Source organism: Chionomys nivalis, chromosome 1 (genome assembly GCF_950005125.1).
Source record: "Chionomys nivalis chromosome 1, mChiNiv1.1, whole genome shotgun sequence".
In the NCBI taxonomy this organism is placed as follows: domain Eukaryota; kingdom Metazoa; phylum Chordata; class Mammalia; order Rodentia; family Cricetidae; genus Chionomys; species Chionomys nivalis.
Genome location: NC_080086.1, coordinates 95,033,075 through 95,048,509, shown reverse-complemented (window position 1 = coordinate 95,048,509; position 15,435 = coordinate 95,033,075).

The window sequence follows — 15,435 nt, the reverse complement described above, 5'->3', positions numbered from 1 at the left end:
CGGCTTCTTTAAATTTTTAAATTAATGTCACACACCAAAAAAGTGAATGAGGTATTAGAAGCATTGCTGCCCAGTTTCTAGCCACAGTGGGGAGTAAGGAGGATTGGTATCAAGAACATTTTTATCTCTTAATGCCAAATAACTGCCCCCCATTGCCCAGGGTTCCAGAAATCCAACATCATGGCAAGACATAATTGTGATGGTAAAATATGTATGCCCCATGCTTCTCCAGAAAGAAAAAGCCAGATTCCCCCAAATTAACAGTGAGTCCAAAAAGCTGACCATAGCCTGGTCTCCCCAGAAACAGCATGAACATTCTCCATCGCTTTGTTACCCGCATGCTTTGGGAAAGGCGCATTCCAACATCCAGGAGCACACAGCAAAGCAGGCCGTCATCACATAGCCACGAGTTTCAAAGCACCACTCACGGTGACCCACAGACAAACAAACAAGTTTGGCTGGAAGGATGCTCCATTTTCCATTCTCAAAGGGAACAGTGTCTGTCCAGCGAGCAGCTCGGAGATGCTACTATGCCTAGCGTGGAGAGCGCACGCCTGTGTGCACAGGGTTCTTCATCATGACCCACTCGTCACCTCTCATGACGTCAGAGTCCCCTTCCTCTGTTCCTCCGTCTCAAGGCCAGTATGTCTAGAGATGAAAGGGCTCAAGGTAGGATCTTCCTAACATATGGTTAGCAGAGAAGACTCTTGGAATGAATAATTAAGTTGTCCTTACCCTTCCCATCTGCAAAGCTTGTAGCTCAAAAGATGGGCATGGATCTAGGGCATGGAAAAATATTCTAGAAAGATCATAGCGAACCACCCAAGCCTACCCACAACACCTGTCAGGGGGTCATACAGGTTCTTACCACAGTGAGGTCTCCACTCCAGTGTTAAGTCTTCTATGCTGTAGTGAACGGGGGGGGGGGGTGTAAAATAAACTTTAGGCAACTTTTATATCTTCTGGACCATGTACCCTGTCTTCCCAATGTGGCTCCCTGTATGTAGCTTCTCCCATAAGCAAAGCCCCCCTGAGGAAGGCAGCCTCCAGGTCCTAAATGGGAGCAACCTCTAAATCACGTGGTCTGCAGGTCACTCTAGTGGGAGCATGCTCTAAATCACGTGGTCTGCAGGTTACTCTAGTGGGAGCATGCTTTAAGTCATGTGGTCTGCATGTCACTCTTGACCATTTCCAGTTATGACTCCATTTTGAGAAGCCCCACTGAGGTTTAAGAGTAGATTCTAGTGTGAACTGAAAAAATAAGGGCCCAGCATCTGGGAAAAGTGAGTCCCACCCCCCAGGGAGTCCAGCTCAGCCTCCTTCCCCAGCAAAGCACACTGCACCCAGGCCCAGACCCTACCCAAGCTTCCCAACCCAGGTCAGAAGGGCCTGATGGGACATTCAGATCGGTTTCCTTCCCCCTCCTTATGAAGCACACCCGGTGACCCTGCACAGCTAGGGAACAAGGGAAAGGTTTGAGTTTACTTTTGGAGCAGCCTATCAAGAGATAGGATCAGACTCCTGTTCTCTTGTAAACAAGGTTGCAAAAGCCCTGAAGGAGCTATTCTCGGGAGTCTTGGTCAGGAATCTGCACCTTCCCACCCAGCTGTGATACCTGTTAGCAATATCTCCACAACCTGGAGGAAGGAAAGGAGGGGAAAAGCCACCAGGACCTGAGTGACCCCAGAACCCATGCTCCATTTGAAGCAAGACCCCAGCTCAGAATCTAGCCCACCTGGAGTCCCAGAATGCGTTTCAGAATCCCAGACTGCCCTGGGACCCGGTCTCCTTTACTCCACACAGACTAGGGAAGTTCAAGTGGCCTTTGATGATGGCTTAGTGTGCCCTTGTTACAGATACGGAGTCTGTGGCAGGAAGTCTCCCTGGCTGGAGGGGACAGACAGAATCTGAGCCTGCTTCTCCCATCTCAGCTGGGTTTGCATCTCACTGACCACAAAGATGTCACGCACATGCATTTACATCTCTGTGTGTATGTGTGTGTGCGCGCGCACACACACACACACAGACACACACACACACGGCAAACCCTTGAGCATCCTGGCAGCTGGTTACCCATAGCCCCAGCTTCCAGAAGAAACATTACTCCCTTCTATTTTTCTAGGAGGGAGCATAGGGCAGAGCTCGCAATATAAACAAGAGAGGGGATGGATCCCACACTCAGATCTTCCTGTTTCCATGTAACCGCAGTGCCGTGACCCGTCATTACTCCCAAGCCCACTCTTGTCATATAATATATGAACTATGCATAAACAGCTCTGGGTTATGATGTGTTTCCTAAAACTAAGAGGACTTCAGCCATAACACTGACATTTTGTTTCTGGAAATTAAAGCCGGGGGACAGTGCAAACAACGTCCATCAATTTATGAATCGTATTTCCGCGCATACTTCAATTCCCAGCGCTTGCGGTGAAACAGAATGAGGGTTTGTTTCTGACAGCGTTGTCCCTGGACCAGCAGGCCATGACTGCTTTAACCGAAGCTTCAAGCAGGAAGCCAGGCTCTCCAAATAAGGCCCTCACCGACGGCCTGAGTGGCTAATGCCTCAAGAAACGACAGGAATAGACCCACGCAAGATGGATGTGCTGACTATTCTTGGAAAACAGGCATCCTGTCCCTGGCAAAAAGGTCAAATACCTTGGGGACACTGGAATAGACAGCCAAGGACTCAATACCCACTCGGGATTCTCAAGTGGCTCGCGTGGACCTCACTCTGGATCTTGGCTGTCCCCAGACACCTTGAAGTTATAGTGTGGTCCCCAGCAAGCTGGAGGCTCATTCTGCCTGCTGATAAGCAAGCAGAGGAGATTCAGGGATGCTGGTTTAGGGAGGCATAGAAGGGAACTGTGCATTTTGAAGGGCAGGTAGAGGGCAACATGATGTGATGGTGGGATTTCAGAGTCTGAGCTAACCTTGGCAGGGAGAGCTACAGAAACAGAGACACCCCACCCCCACCCCACCCTGCACCCTCAAGAGCAAAGCCAAGGTGCATGGTAGGACGTGGAGAGCCGAGGGACATCTATGGAGCTTTGGAAGTGAAAAGACCATGTGTGGCTGTGGGGAGGAGAGGGAGACTGCTGTGCGATACCCCACTGCTGTTAGGAGGGATGCTAGAGCCGCTACCTGCTGCCTGGGTCTGGTCCAGGATACCCCATCCTGCCTTCACATTCTCCTGAAAGCATCTCCAGGATTCCCCTAACAAGTGACAGCTCTCTTCCTCCAACGTCCACGGCATAGTCACTGCTGCTCCTACCTGGCCAGGTTGGTTCAGGGCCACCTGGAGACAGACACGGGTTTAGGACCCCGCAGAGTACTAGAGGAACACTGGAAGCGGGATCATACATTGCTCTGTGAATTTCACTTAGGCTCCAGCCTGTGAGGACTCGTGGAGAGGCCAGCTGAACCTCAGGGAGGCTGACCGGGGAGCGGGACAGCACATCCCTTATCCATTGCACAGCCAAATGGTCCTTCCCCAGTCTTGGTGCCCGGGCCCTTGCACTGCCAGGCCTTTCCTCAAGGTCCCTGGCTAAGGTCCAGACATCTTGTTTAGATGACAGCCCTGCTTTCCACATCTATCTCCTCCTAGACCACTCTGCAGCCCCCCCATAGTACCCCCTCCACAACTGAAGGTCACAGGTCATGGCTCATTAGAACCAGACACGAGTCGTGCCCTGTGCCAGTTCTTTCTGGGCACCACCACTTTCAGCCAGTATTGTTCCCGTGGGGCCAACTGGGCCTGGCAGCCAGCACCATCCATCCCTGAGGGCAACCTGTCTGGTCAGAAAGGCTGAAAAAAAGCCAACCCCAGCAAGCAGTCACCCTTTTACAAGGCGAGCATGGAGCCATGTGGAGCCAGGTTAGAGGCCGAGAACTGGCCAGAGAAGGAAGCCTGGTCTAGATGCCACTGATTTGGGGGCAGGGTTGACCTACACAGAGGGCCCTCAGCTACAAAGCCTGACCTACTGTGGGCCTCTAGCCCAGCCCAGGCGCAAGACTCCAGGGCTCCGGCCCTCATTTGGAAGATGTGTTGAGACACCTAACAGATTACTAAGGGGATACACGTTCATATTACAAGATCATCCTTCCTCCAACAAAAGGTTGGTAGTAATAAACACCTTTTGGAACAGGTAAGTTCCCCTTGGGAGAGTCAAGGGGGAACTTCCCTGGAACCATGCCACCTGTGAGTTAATCATTCGCCCTTTGGTGTAAACCAGTTTAGTTAAGATTTCTTGCCGGCTGGTGAAAAACCAGTTTAGTTAAGATTTCTTGCCGGCTGGTGAAATTCAGATCTCTGAGAGAGCACATTCCATTTCAATCCAATAAAGGGCGGGGCGGAGAGTATAGTATGAGACTCACAAGAACGAGAAATCAAGAGGAATCGTTCAGTCAGAGAGCCAAATAAGGAGACAAAGAACTGGCTGATCACAGCTGAGGTCCAGGAGGGAGTGAGGACCAATTAGCTGAAGCAGCTCCTCAGAGCTGGGCACCGGCCCTGTTTGCCAGGCTGATACACAAGGAGCCACAAGCTAAGGACCCTAAGCAGCAGGGGTTACAGCCTCAGCCTGGGACCTAGAAGGCAACAGTCAAGGTGTCCTCAGACGCTTCCCTCTGACCCAGCCTCTCTGGCTGCTGGGGCCCCCGAATCCTCTTTGGAATCACCCAGTCTGGCCTAGTGATCACCTAGCATCCCCTGGGGTTGTCTGTGTGTAAATGCCATCCTTGTATAAAGACAGCTGCCATTCGATCATGGGCCTGCTCTAGACAACATGACTGGCTTCCTCTTCTGAATCAGGTCTCACTTGGAGGAGGAGGGTCAGGACTTCAATACATACGGACCTGGGGGACACAGTTTTGCCTTCTATAAAGGGTGTGACAACGAGATGAACTAAGGACCACAGAGCGCCGCCTTGACCAGGTGAGCCTTTAAAACATCCCTCTCCGAGGTGGTCTTTTCCAAGGAAGGGCACACCAACTGGTGGCCTACTGTCAAATGGTCAACCCCGAAAACATGCATATAAGTAACAATATATGAACTGAGTAGGTTATATTCAGTGTGTGTGTATATATATATGTGTGTGTGTGTATGTGTACAAATGTGTGTACATGTGTGTGTGTGTGTATATATATATATATATATATATATATATATATATATATATATATATATATTACATTCAATAACAGTGGGGGAAAAAGAGGCCATGAATTTGAAGGAGAGCTTGTAGGGTGGGTGATATAGGAGAGCTTGGAGGGAGGAAAGGGAAAAGAGAAAGGTTGCAACTATAATTTCAAAAATAATATATCAGCCCCCTGTCATCTCCAGTAGCCTATCTATGGATGGGCCGCATGGTGGTATAGTGAGGGGAGACCTTTTCCACCTGCCTCCCTACGTGCCAGCAGGTCGAGAGGCCAGACCCATATCTGTGGGGTGTAGGAGCCAGGCATCTTGCTTTTCCAAAGGTGTCAGCAATATCCAGATCTCACAGCCTCAGAGATTTAAATAAGTCTCAAGTAAGGCTATGGTTACCAGCCTTCCGGTTGGCACCTAAGGGTGCTGTGCCTAGGTGTTGCAAGGTACAAAGATAAAGCTTAGGATCCAGTGGGTAAGTCTTGAGGGTCTCCACGGGAAAACAAACCATCTAAAGTCCCAATTATAAACACCAGCAGCGCTGCGACCCGATCAGACGGACCCACTGCCTTCAGAATAAAGCCTGGAGTAGGGGCTCACACCTGTCCTTGTCCTACACAGGTCTCTCTTACAAACGGGCTTACAAAGGCCCACTCATGGTGTGATGGCGACACCTAGTGGTAGTCTGGGAAATGACACTCCCAGGGTAGCAGGCGGGTCTATGAAACAGGAGTCCACCTTCTGCCAACTTCAGTCATGTATGTGTCGGAAGCTATGCTAGATGTGAGCAGCACTCCTCTGGTCTCCCCAGACCCTAAGGGGACAGCAAAGTCTCCTCACCCTTAGGGATATCCATCCACACGCATAGCTATTTCAAGAACATAGCTTACAGGGCTGGAGAGACAATGCATGAGGGGACCCATGTTCAAATCCCTGCACCCACAAGGTGGCTCACAACAGTCTGAAACTCCAGTTCTAGAGGAATCCAGTGCCTCTTCTGGTCTCCATGGACACTGCTAGTGCTTGGTACATAGACATACGTCTAAGTAATTTTTAACACACACACACTTGCGTGAGAAGGCGAACCTGGCTAACCCACCAACAGGCTTCCTTCCACCCGAAATCACTTATTTCAGGTCTCCAGGCTCCTGCAGAAGGGAAGAAATAAGAACTCGGTGCCCACCAGAGCCTTAGGTTGGAGCTGTGCACTAGAACCCTAAAACAAGCTTCATCCCACACGGGACTCATGTTCCTTAACCCTACAGCCTACAGTGGAGGAGAGGAAATAGTGTGTGGTCCTGTCCCAAGGAGACAGAACAAAGGTCTACTTAGGGAACCAAGCTCAGACCAGAGAAATAATTCCACCGAAGTCTGCCTTGGTGACCCAATGATTTTATTGGGTTTACTTACAGGAGAGTGGGTGGGTTTTTATTCCGGTCCATGGTGTCTGCAGCACCACTAAAAAGACCACCCGCCCGTGATTGACAGACTCAGCAGAGTCCCTGGAACCTCCTGCCCAGCTTGAAGGCAGTTCCCCCAAGAGGGTCTCCTTTGCCGGCGTCTGTTTAGGGTTATGGGACGAGGAGGGGTTGGAGTGGGGGTGCTTGTGAGTCTTGCAACTTTCTGAGTTCCTGCATCTGATCAGTTTCCTTGGCTTCCTGGGCCTGGGACTCTGCCTCCTGCCTCTAGATGGGAGCGTTCTCACTCAGGGGAATGGCTGTACAGGAGACAGTGTTCTAAGAAACTACCTCCAGGGCCTCTGCAGCTCTGCGACTCAGTAAACAATATTCAAGACCCTGATTCTTACTGACAGACAAAAGTGGTTCAAATCCTGCCTCTGCCCATCTTGGTTCTGTGGCCTCGAACAGGCCACTGAGCGTCTATGTGCCCTTTGCCCCTTCTTGGATAATTCAAAGATATGATGATATGCTGTGAAATGCCCACGCATGGGACCTTCTTACGGCAGGTCCTCTAAATAAACGTCTTAATGGATCTGAGATGGCCACAGGTATGTGGAGGCGCCAACCAGAGGAGATGAAGGGCCATGAAGTCCTTGGCCCTTCCCCAGACTGGCAGACATAAGACCTGTGTGCAAAGAGAGCAGGAGAGGGAAGTGGGAGAAGCAGGAGGGAGAAAGACATCTCTCTCTCTCTCTCTCTCTCTCTCTCTCTCTCTCTCACACACACACACACACACACACACACACACCACAATAAGCCCCTCCTAGGAACTCCTATCCACCACAGCCTCCTCCCAACCGCTGCAGCTACCTGGAAAAGACTAGAACCAGCTAGAGAAGAAAGGGCAGCCCTCCCTCTGCTCTCTCCTCCCTGAGCCCAAAGTAGAGCCTGAAGCCCAGTTGCAGGAACAAGAACGGGGAGGTATCCAGGTGAGGAGCACTCAACCGGGAGGCTTTCTAGAAAGTGCCAAGATGTGTCCATTAGCACGAGTCAACCAGCCGGGGCAGAATAGACCTCAGACTGTAGCGGATGTCCCACAAGTACTAATCCTGAGGCCTGGGCCACCTCTTCTGGGTCCTTCCTGGACCAGGCTTCCTGCCTGCCTTTGGGCTCTGACCCTCCCAAGGCCAGCCTCACTGTGCGGCTGAAGACCTCCTCCCTCCAAGTGTCCGGTCTTCAGCCAACCCCATCTGCGACGATCCTGGAGGGTCTTTTCCCTCTGTAACTGTAGATAAGGTGAAATTGAAGCCTAGAGAGTTTAGGAAAAACTGCCCAAACCACAGAGTTAGAAAAGTGACGGGAGCCAGTGACATTAAGTTTAATATGATTTTATTTGATCCGATGTATCCAAAATATTATCATTTCAACACATAATCAATATAAAAATGTTAGAGATGGTTTGCATTCTTCTTTTTTAACAGCGCCTCCACAATCTGGTATTTATTTAACACTTAGAGTGAACATGACGCTTTCATCAGAAATATTTGATTCAGCTTGCATGGGCTGCACAAACTTGAAACGTGAATTTGTTGTTCCAAATGCACTTTAACAATTCCTAGTTCAGCTGAATTAGAAGAGTGTGTGTGTGTGGCACAGGCCTGGGTGCGTGTCCACGTGTAAATGCATGTGTGCATGCAGACACATGTGGTATGTGTACGTCCAAATACACGCGTGCGAAAAAGCGGAAGTCAATGCCAGTCCTCGGTTGCTATTGGCCTCATCCTTTAATACGCTGATCCTAGAAACCACCCATTTGGCTGGTCTGACTGACCGGGGCACTTGAGAGACTTGCCTGGCTCCACACCAGCCCCCAGCACTGAGGTGATAGCTACATCCCACCCAGCTTTTACCTGGATACTGTTTTGGGTGCCCAGCAACCCCTGTCTGCATAATAAACATTTGTTTTTGGACTGAGTCATCTCCCTAGCCCCTGAATTAGACATTTTTACATTTAAATATTAAAATTAGCAATTCAGTTTTTTGTTAGCACTAGCAAGATTTTAAATGTTCAAACAGTCACACGAGCAAACCCCCAGTCGCTTACAGCTTGTCCCTGCCTCTCAGTATGTCACCAATGGTGGTTGCCATACACAACTGGGGATAGTCCCCTGGAGCTAAGTGCCAGCTGCTGACACCTGGGTAGGGCACAGCCTAAAGCCCCATAGGAAGGCATGCACGCCCAGCACTGCCCAGTGGGTCTAGATGACTTGACTGCCCTGCCCATCTTCCTTGCCTCTGTATCCACTCTGTCTAAGGGCTCTCCTTGCTTCCCCTGCAGTTTCCCCCATGGGCTGCCCTGACCCTGGGCCTGGCTGGAGGTGTCCAAGAGACCCTGCTCTCCCAGGTCAGTAGAGATTTATTACAAAAGTGCCCACAGCTGTGCTATTCGAAGAGTTGGCGCGAAGTTCTTACAAGATAGTGGGAGATCAGGCCCTGCCTTTTCTAATGGATCATCCCCTAAGGAACTGGGGGTGCAGAGCAACTGCCCCTGTGGTCTGAGGAATGAGGTTCTCTCTCTCTCTCTCTCTCTCTCTCTCTCTCTCTCTCTCTCTCTCTCTCTCTCTCTCTCTCTCACACACACACACACACACACACACACACACAGCTCTTCAGCCTGTCCCTAGCTTGTGGGTAGCAATAAAAGAGTTTTGTGACGTTTCATTGGCCCAGTGTGCCCAGGACAATTTCCTTGTAACCCAGCAAGTCTGGAAAAGACCTGGGGAAGAGGAAAGGTAGTCAGAAATTTGAGAGGCCCTGGTGCAGCCTGCAGGCCTGCCCTTGGGGATTCATTATCCCCCTCCCCCATGTGCCACGCCCTCCTCACACCTATGAGGCAGCCCTGACCTGATGTCACAGGTGATCCTGTGTCTCTTCTTGAGGGTCTGCCAGCACCCCTTCTGATCTCCCCCTGTGGCTACGCTTTGTCTGAAGACCCTGAAGGGCTGGCAAGATGGCTCAGTAGGTAAAGACACTTGCCACCAATCTGATGATCTCTGTGAATACACTCAGGGGAAGGAGGGTTGTCCTCTTACCCCTACCCATTCACCATACACACACACACACACACACACACACACACACACACAATCAATCAATCAATCAATACAAATGTAACTTTAAAAAATTTAAGACCCAGCTAGGTAATGATGGCGCACACCTTTAATCCCAGCACTGGGGAGGCAGAGGCAGGCAGGCAGATCTCTGAGTTCAAGATCAACCTGGTCTACAGAGTGAGTTCCAAGACGGTCAGGGCTACACAGAAAAACCCTGCCTCAACCCCCCTCCAAAAAAAATTATATAGAATCCTATGCTCTGGCCTGATGCCATGTATTCAGCCAGGTAAGGAAGGTTCTAACATGCCCCCAAGAAGCAGGCCTCCAAAACCCAAGTCAGAGAGAGAGAGAGAGAGACGACAGAGCCACCTTCAAAACTGAGAACTTTGAGGAGCCAGCACTTTCCTCTTCAGCCTATGCTGCTCCAGCTTGACACAAGCTGTCAGTCACCTCGGCTGCAGAAATCTGCTCCTCTGCCTTTGCCTCCCAGGGTAGACTGAGAGCTGTCCCCACCCACACCCGGAACACTGAGTGGTGACCAGAGGACCACACCCTGCCCTCTATGCCTAGAGCCTTGAGCAGCTCCCTGGGGCTCAGCTGTGCATGGCTTGGCTCGGTCCATTCCTTCTGTCCTAGGAACTCATGCTTGTGACCTCGTATGATGAGCTGGGTGAGTACTAAAGATTCTGTGGCCAAAAACGTCTGGCCCTCACCCATCAAACTTGTCTAGTGTCTGGCTATGCTAGTTTCCAGGCATTTTATGAACACTGAGCGAGTCTGATTAGCCTCCTAGAAGAAGTCCTGGACAAAGGTTCATGTGTGCACATGCCCTAGTCTCGCCCCTTCTACAATACCCTCACCCTGAGCTCACCTTAAACTCGAGCCAGGGAAATGTTTTTCTAGGTCTCCCAACCCGGCTTCCAGGGACAATGGGGGCTATGTGCCCACAAACCAAAAGTTCGGGTCCTTGGTGGGAACTCTGAAGTAAGCTTGTTGCTTGATCTCCCTTCTACCTGGAAATTCTGTCATTTTCCTTCCTGGTAGGGGGAAAGTAAAAACCTGTAGCCCAGTCTGGCCATCTCCCTAACCACGGTGATAGCCTGTGTGAGGTCCATCCATGAGGAACTTAACTGTAAGCCATCCTGTGAAGATACAAAATCTCACAGGTGTAAGAAACATGTTTAACCAAGCACACATTCTGCCCCCAGCTCTATCACCTACAAACCCCCACTTTCTTATCAACAGAATTGTGCTTCATAGTCCTTGGCTTTCCCCAGTTAGAAAAACTCTCGGTTATCAAGCTCCACAGAGGTCCTTAAGCCCCTACTGGCTCATAATTGGTTCAGTAAAACGATGTGATTGACCCGGGGACTATGTAACTATCATGGTACTGACTGACCTTCTAGCAAGAAAGAAACATTGCAAGTGCTATAATTCCATCTAGAGTCATTAAGGAGAGAAGACTGCCCTGGAGGCCCCCACCCACGTGGGAACTTCCTTAGTCCTTAGGGCATCCTTAGGGCATCAGTCTGACACTAAGGGAGTCAGTCAGTCCAGCGCTCCAGGGACCAGCCTTGTCCTGAGAGGACCATCCCAACCCTAAGGATCTTCAGGGCCCTGAGCAAGGGAGCTCAGAGAAGAGAGAACCATTCTAGAATTGAAGGACCATCACAGTCAGCCCAGCCCCAGAAGAGTTCAGAGGAGATCAGCCCAGCCCTGGGGACACCAATCTAGTTCTCTGGGCTGCTGAGGAACTCCCCTCTCCCTGTGATCTCTTAGTCCCTTACTGTAGCCATATTACTCTTTCTATCCGGCCTGCCAATCTTCTTAGGGACACACTGCTGCCCTTTTTGGTATTGCTTGTATAGCTTCCCTATGACTCTTTCCCAGTACCAGCCATCTTCGCCTCTGGGATCTGTGTTTATCTCAACTCTGACGGTTCACACGAGACCATATGACTTAGGCGAGCTAATGGCTTTAATACAGCCTTCTCATTTGGAGCCCTCGCTGGCCAGGTCTTGAAGCAAGCCTTGAAGGAGGTCGTAAGAATGTTCCCCTGGAGCCCAGTTACCAAGCTGGCCCCCATTCCTGATCATGTTGTAATGGACGGAGCCCTCAGCTCAGCCCACACTCTTTTCCTGGCCCAGGCAACGTCTCAAAAGGGCCATGTTTCTCCCTGTAAAAATGGGTGGTCCATCTCGTTAACCTAGCTGAGCATCAGGTATTGGCTAGCCGAAGGGAGTTGAGGGCCTGCTTTCCTTGGGATTGAAGAACCCTGGTTGCCTAAATCTCTCCTGGGCCCTAAAAGCATCAAGATGCTGGATTCTCCCCTGCTGAGGACCCAGTTCCATATCGGGATTTGGAAAAAAAATAATTAGAACATTGAGTAGAGTTCTGAAGTTTACATGCAGAGGGGTGGTTTAAGGAGAGATCTTCCTTAAAAGGAGCACTAAAGAGATGGGACTTCTGTGACATCTGTCTAAAAGTTACAAAGGACCACTCTTATTCTCCTCGCCTGAGAGAAGGGCAGTGTGTCCCCTACCCCCACCCCTAGGTCACTGTGGCAATGCCTGTCCCATCCCTGGCCCCGTCCCAGTTCCAGATCATGCCCTAGTTCTGAAGCTCTATTGTTGGGCGAGCAGCCCCTTCTAAACTACAGCCTCCTACCCGGTCCTTCTCCCGGGGAAGCCAAGCATCTCCTTGTCCAAGTGGCTCAAGGGCCTTCAGAACCCCAGCCCTGCTGAGCCTTGCAGGACCCTGGATGGGCGCTCCTATTCTCTGTTCTCTAAGCCTGCTAACGAAGCAACTCACTTCCTGGTGACATGCATTCCTTTTGCCTTGATTCTCAGGTTTTGAACCTTACTGCTAAATGTATCCCAAAGCAGAAGTAGCAAGAGTTGGCTCCCCTAAGGCTGGCTCACTTATCTTCCTGTTTTCTTCCCGTGTGTTTAACTTCTTGAAGCTGTGAAGTGAAGTAGAAGGCAGGCCACATGTTCCTGGTGGTGAGCAACGCTCCACAGTACAGCCAACCATGGCAGCAGCTGGCGAAGCCACAACCAGCCCCAGGACCATGCACTTTATCCCCCACACACACTGGGCTGCAGAGGCAGCAGTCTACCCAGGCACCAGCTGCCCATCAGTTCAGTATAACAGGACCTCAGTCTGGACCCACGAAGCCGGGGTGGCTCCTGGCAAGAACTCTTGTTGCCTGTGTGGCAAAAGAGAAGGCTGAGTCTGGAATAAAAAGGGGATGGAACAACCAGAGCAAGCTGGTAACTTTTGAAGGAGTTTAAGTACAGGAGGAGGAGGAGGAGGAACTGGGGGATGCTTGCCTGTGGTACCCCAGCCTCCATCTGTCACTCCAGGCTTTTTTTAGTATGTGGGAATGCAGTGGGGTCCCGAAGCCCCTCCTCCCAGCATTCTTCATGCCAGCTTCTTGTGTTGTGATCTTTGGTTTGGGATGTGCACCCCAGAACTCAGCTCTGCCCTGTGGGCCTCCTGCCCGCCTTCAGAACCTGACTTGAGTGCCAGTGGCCTGGGTTAGATTCTGGAATGTCCCCCCATAGGCTCCTATTTTAATGCTAGGTCCTCAGCTGGTGGCACTATCTTGGGAGGTTCTAGGGTCCTGGGAGGTGGGTCTTAGCTCAAGGAAGTGGGTCACTAGGGAAACGTCCTTGGGATCACATCACCTCTGGTACTTCCTTTCCTGTCTACCTATGATGGGAACATCCGTGTTCTGCCCTGTACTCCTGCTACCAATGAAGTTCAGCCCAAGCACATGGAACCAAACAAGTATGGACTAAGCCCACTGAACTGTGAGCCAAAAGAAATCTTTGCTCCCTTGAGTTGTCTATGTTGAATAATTTGGCCGTAGTAATGGAAAAATACCAGTACATCAGACAGAAGCAGTTACCCTGGAGAACGGTCCGGATAGAAAAACTGGATGCTGAGGCAAACTAAGGTTTTGGTGTCAAGATTAATGGAAGCAGTGTAAAACGAGGACCTTCACTCAACAGAAATCATTACTGCTAAAGGGCTCAAACTGATCCTCAGTGTGATGTTAACCAACAGCGTAACCTTTAACCCAGAATTTACTCTCCCCTCCGTCTACCTGCAGAATAACTAAGCAGACGATTTCTTCAGTTTCTTCCAGCTCCAGCATCCGAAGACTCCTGATGAAAATTGTGCACCCATTAAGCAATTCAAAAGGAATTAGTCTGGCAATCAGAAAGCTAGCAGACAGGCGGAGAAGGAAGAGCACTTGGGGCAGGGACAGGCTGCTCTCCAGCCTGGGATGCTGCTGTGGCGGGTAATTGAGGCTGATGGAACACAGCAGCGATTTATGAGGGCTCATGGGTAGGAAGCCGAGGAGGACTATACATTAGTCATGTCTGAGATTCCTTCTCAGTGATATTGTGGGCCTAGGAGCCAGCTCAGCCACTGCCCAGATGAAGGACTTATTGATCCAGAAAAAGCAAGGGGAGCCAGCATTGCTTATTTTAATAGCAAATAAAAATGACTTTTTTCCCTGGGAGGAAACCCACAAAAAAAAAAAAAAAAAAAAAAAAACACTTTTGGAGACAATTCTGGATCAAGTCAGGCTGGGACAAGATAATAAAATTATATGATAAAGATGACCTCTGATTTAAGAGTGGGAACACACCTCCCCTCAAGACTAACCAGAGACCCAGCTCCTGCAGCTGCCCACCCCTCCTGCGCAGCACCCACAAGCTTGTTCAGAGTCGGGTGGAGGAGGAGAAACTCACAGGCGATCCTAGGATGTCTATCTTCCCATGCTTAGAAGAGGGTCAGCCTCCAGACACAACCACCTTGTCTCTTGAGCTCAGTCCCATCTTGTGGAAGAGACAAACGTGGAATGAAAACGCATGATCAGATGCTAATTAGATCTGTGGTTCTCAGACTCCAGGGCGCAGAAGGAACTCCATGGAGCTTGCTTAACTGGCCAGGTCCTACGTTCTAGGAAGTCGAATTCAACTCTAAACCCACCTCATCATCTCTCCTGAGTTTCCGGGTGTTGCCGGAACCGCTGGTCTGGACACAGCCGCAGAGCAGACGGCCTAACCTTTAGTTTCCGGTCAGAACCACCAACGGATTAGTCACCTGCATCCTGTTAGGAACCTACATTTCCTTCACTTCCTCTTAGCCAACCTTTCTTCCTGCCTGCCTTTATCCCCTTGCCTCCCCCCATCCTCTTCATCCTCAGAGGCCCACACGTGCTAAACACAGAGCTATACCTCCAGCTCCAAGAGTCTGACGTTCTAGCAGAGCCCAGGTCATGCCGGGCCGCTCTCTGAGCACATGCTCAGTAGCCGAAGGCCTCTGGTTAGACCATTAGAGCCGTGGGATCTGGAAAATGAGGAGTGAGCTGGGGCGTGGTGGGCGTGATACTGACGGGAAAGAGTTAATAGTAGGTGTTGAGTTGGGTTTTGAAGGATAAGCGAAGATTTAAGTAAAAGAGAAAGACAGTATTCTTTGGGCAGAACATTGAGAAAAGCAGGAAGTGAAGGACGAGGAGACCACTAGCAACCACACACACTGGAGTGACAGATGGAGGCTGGGGTACCACAGGCAAGCACCTCCTGGTTCAAGAGGCTGGTCCAATTCCAACAAGTCTACCGGCAGCTGGTTGTGATGGAAAGAATTATCGTTCTGCGAGCCCCAGACTGACAGCTCCCAAGTCCTGCCTGTCAGCCAACTTGAATATTTTTTCACCTGGCTTGCTAGTGAGGCTTTGTTTTTGGCAGCCTGGAGTGAC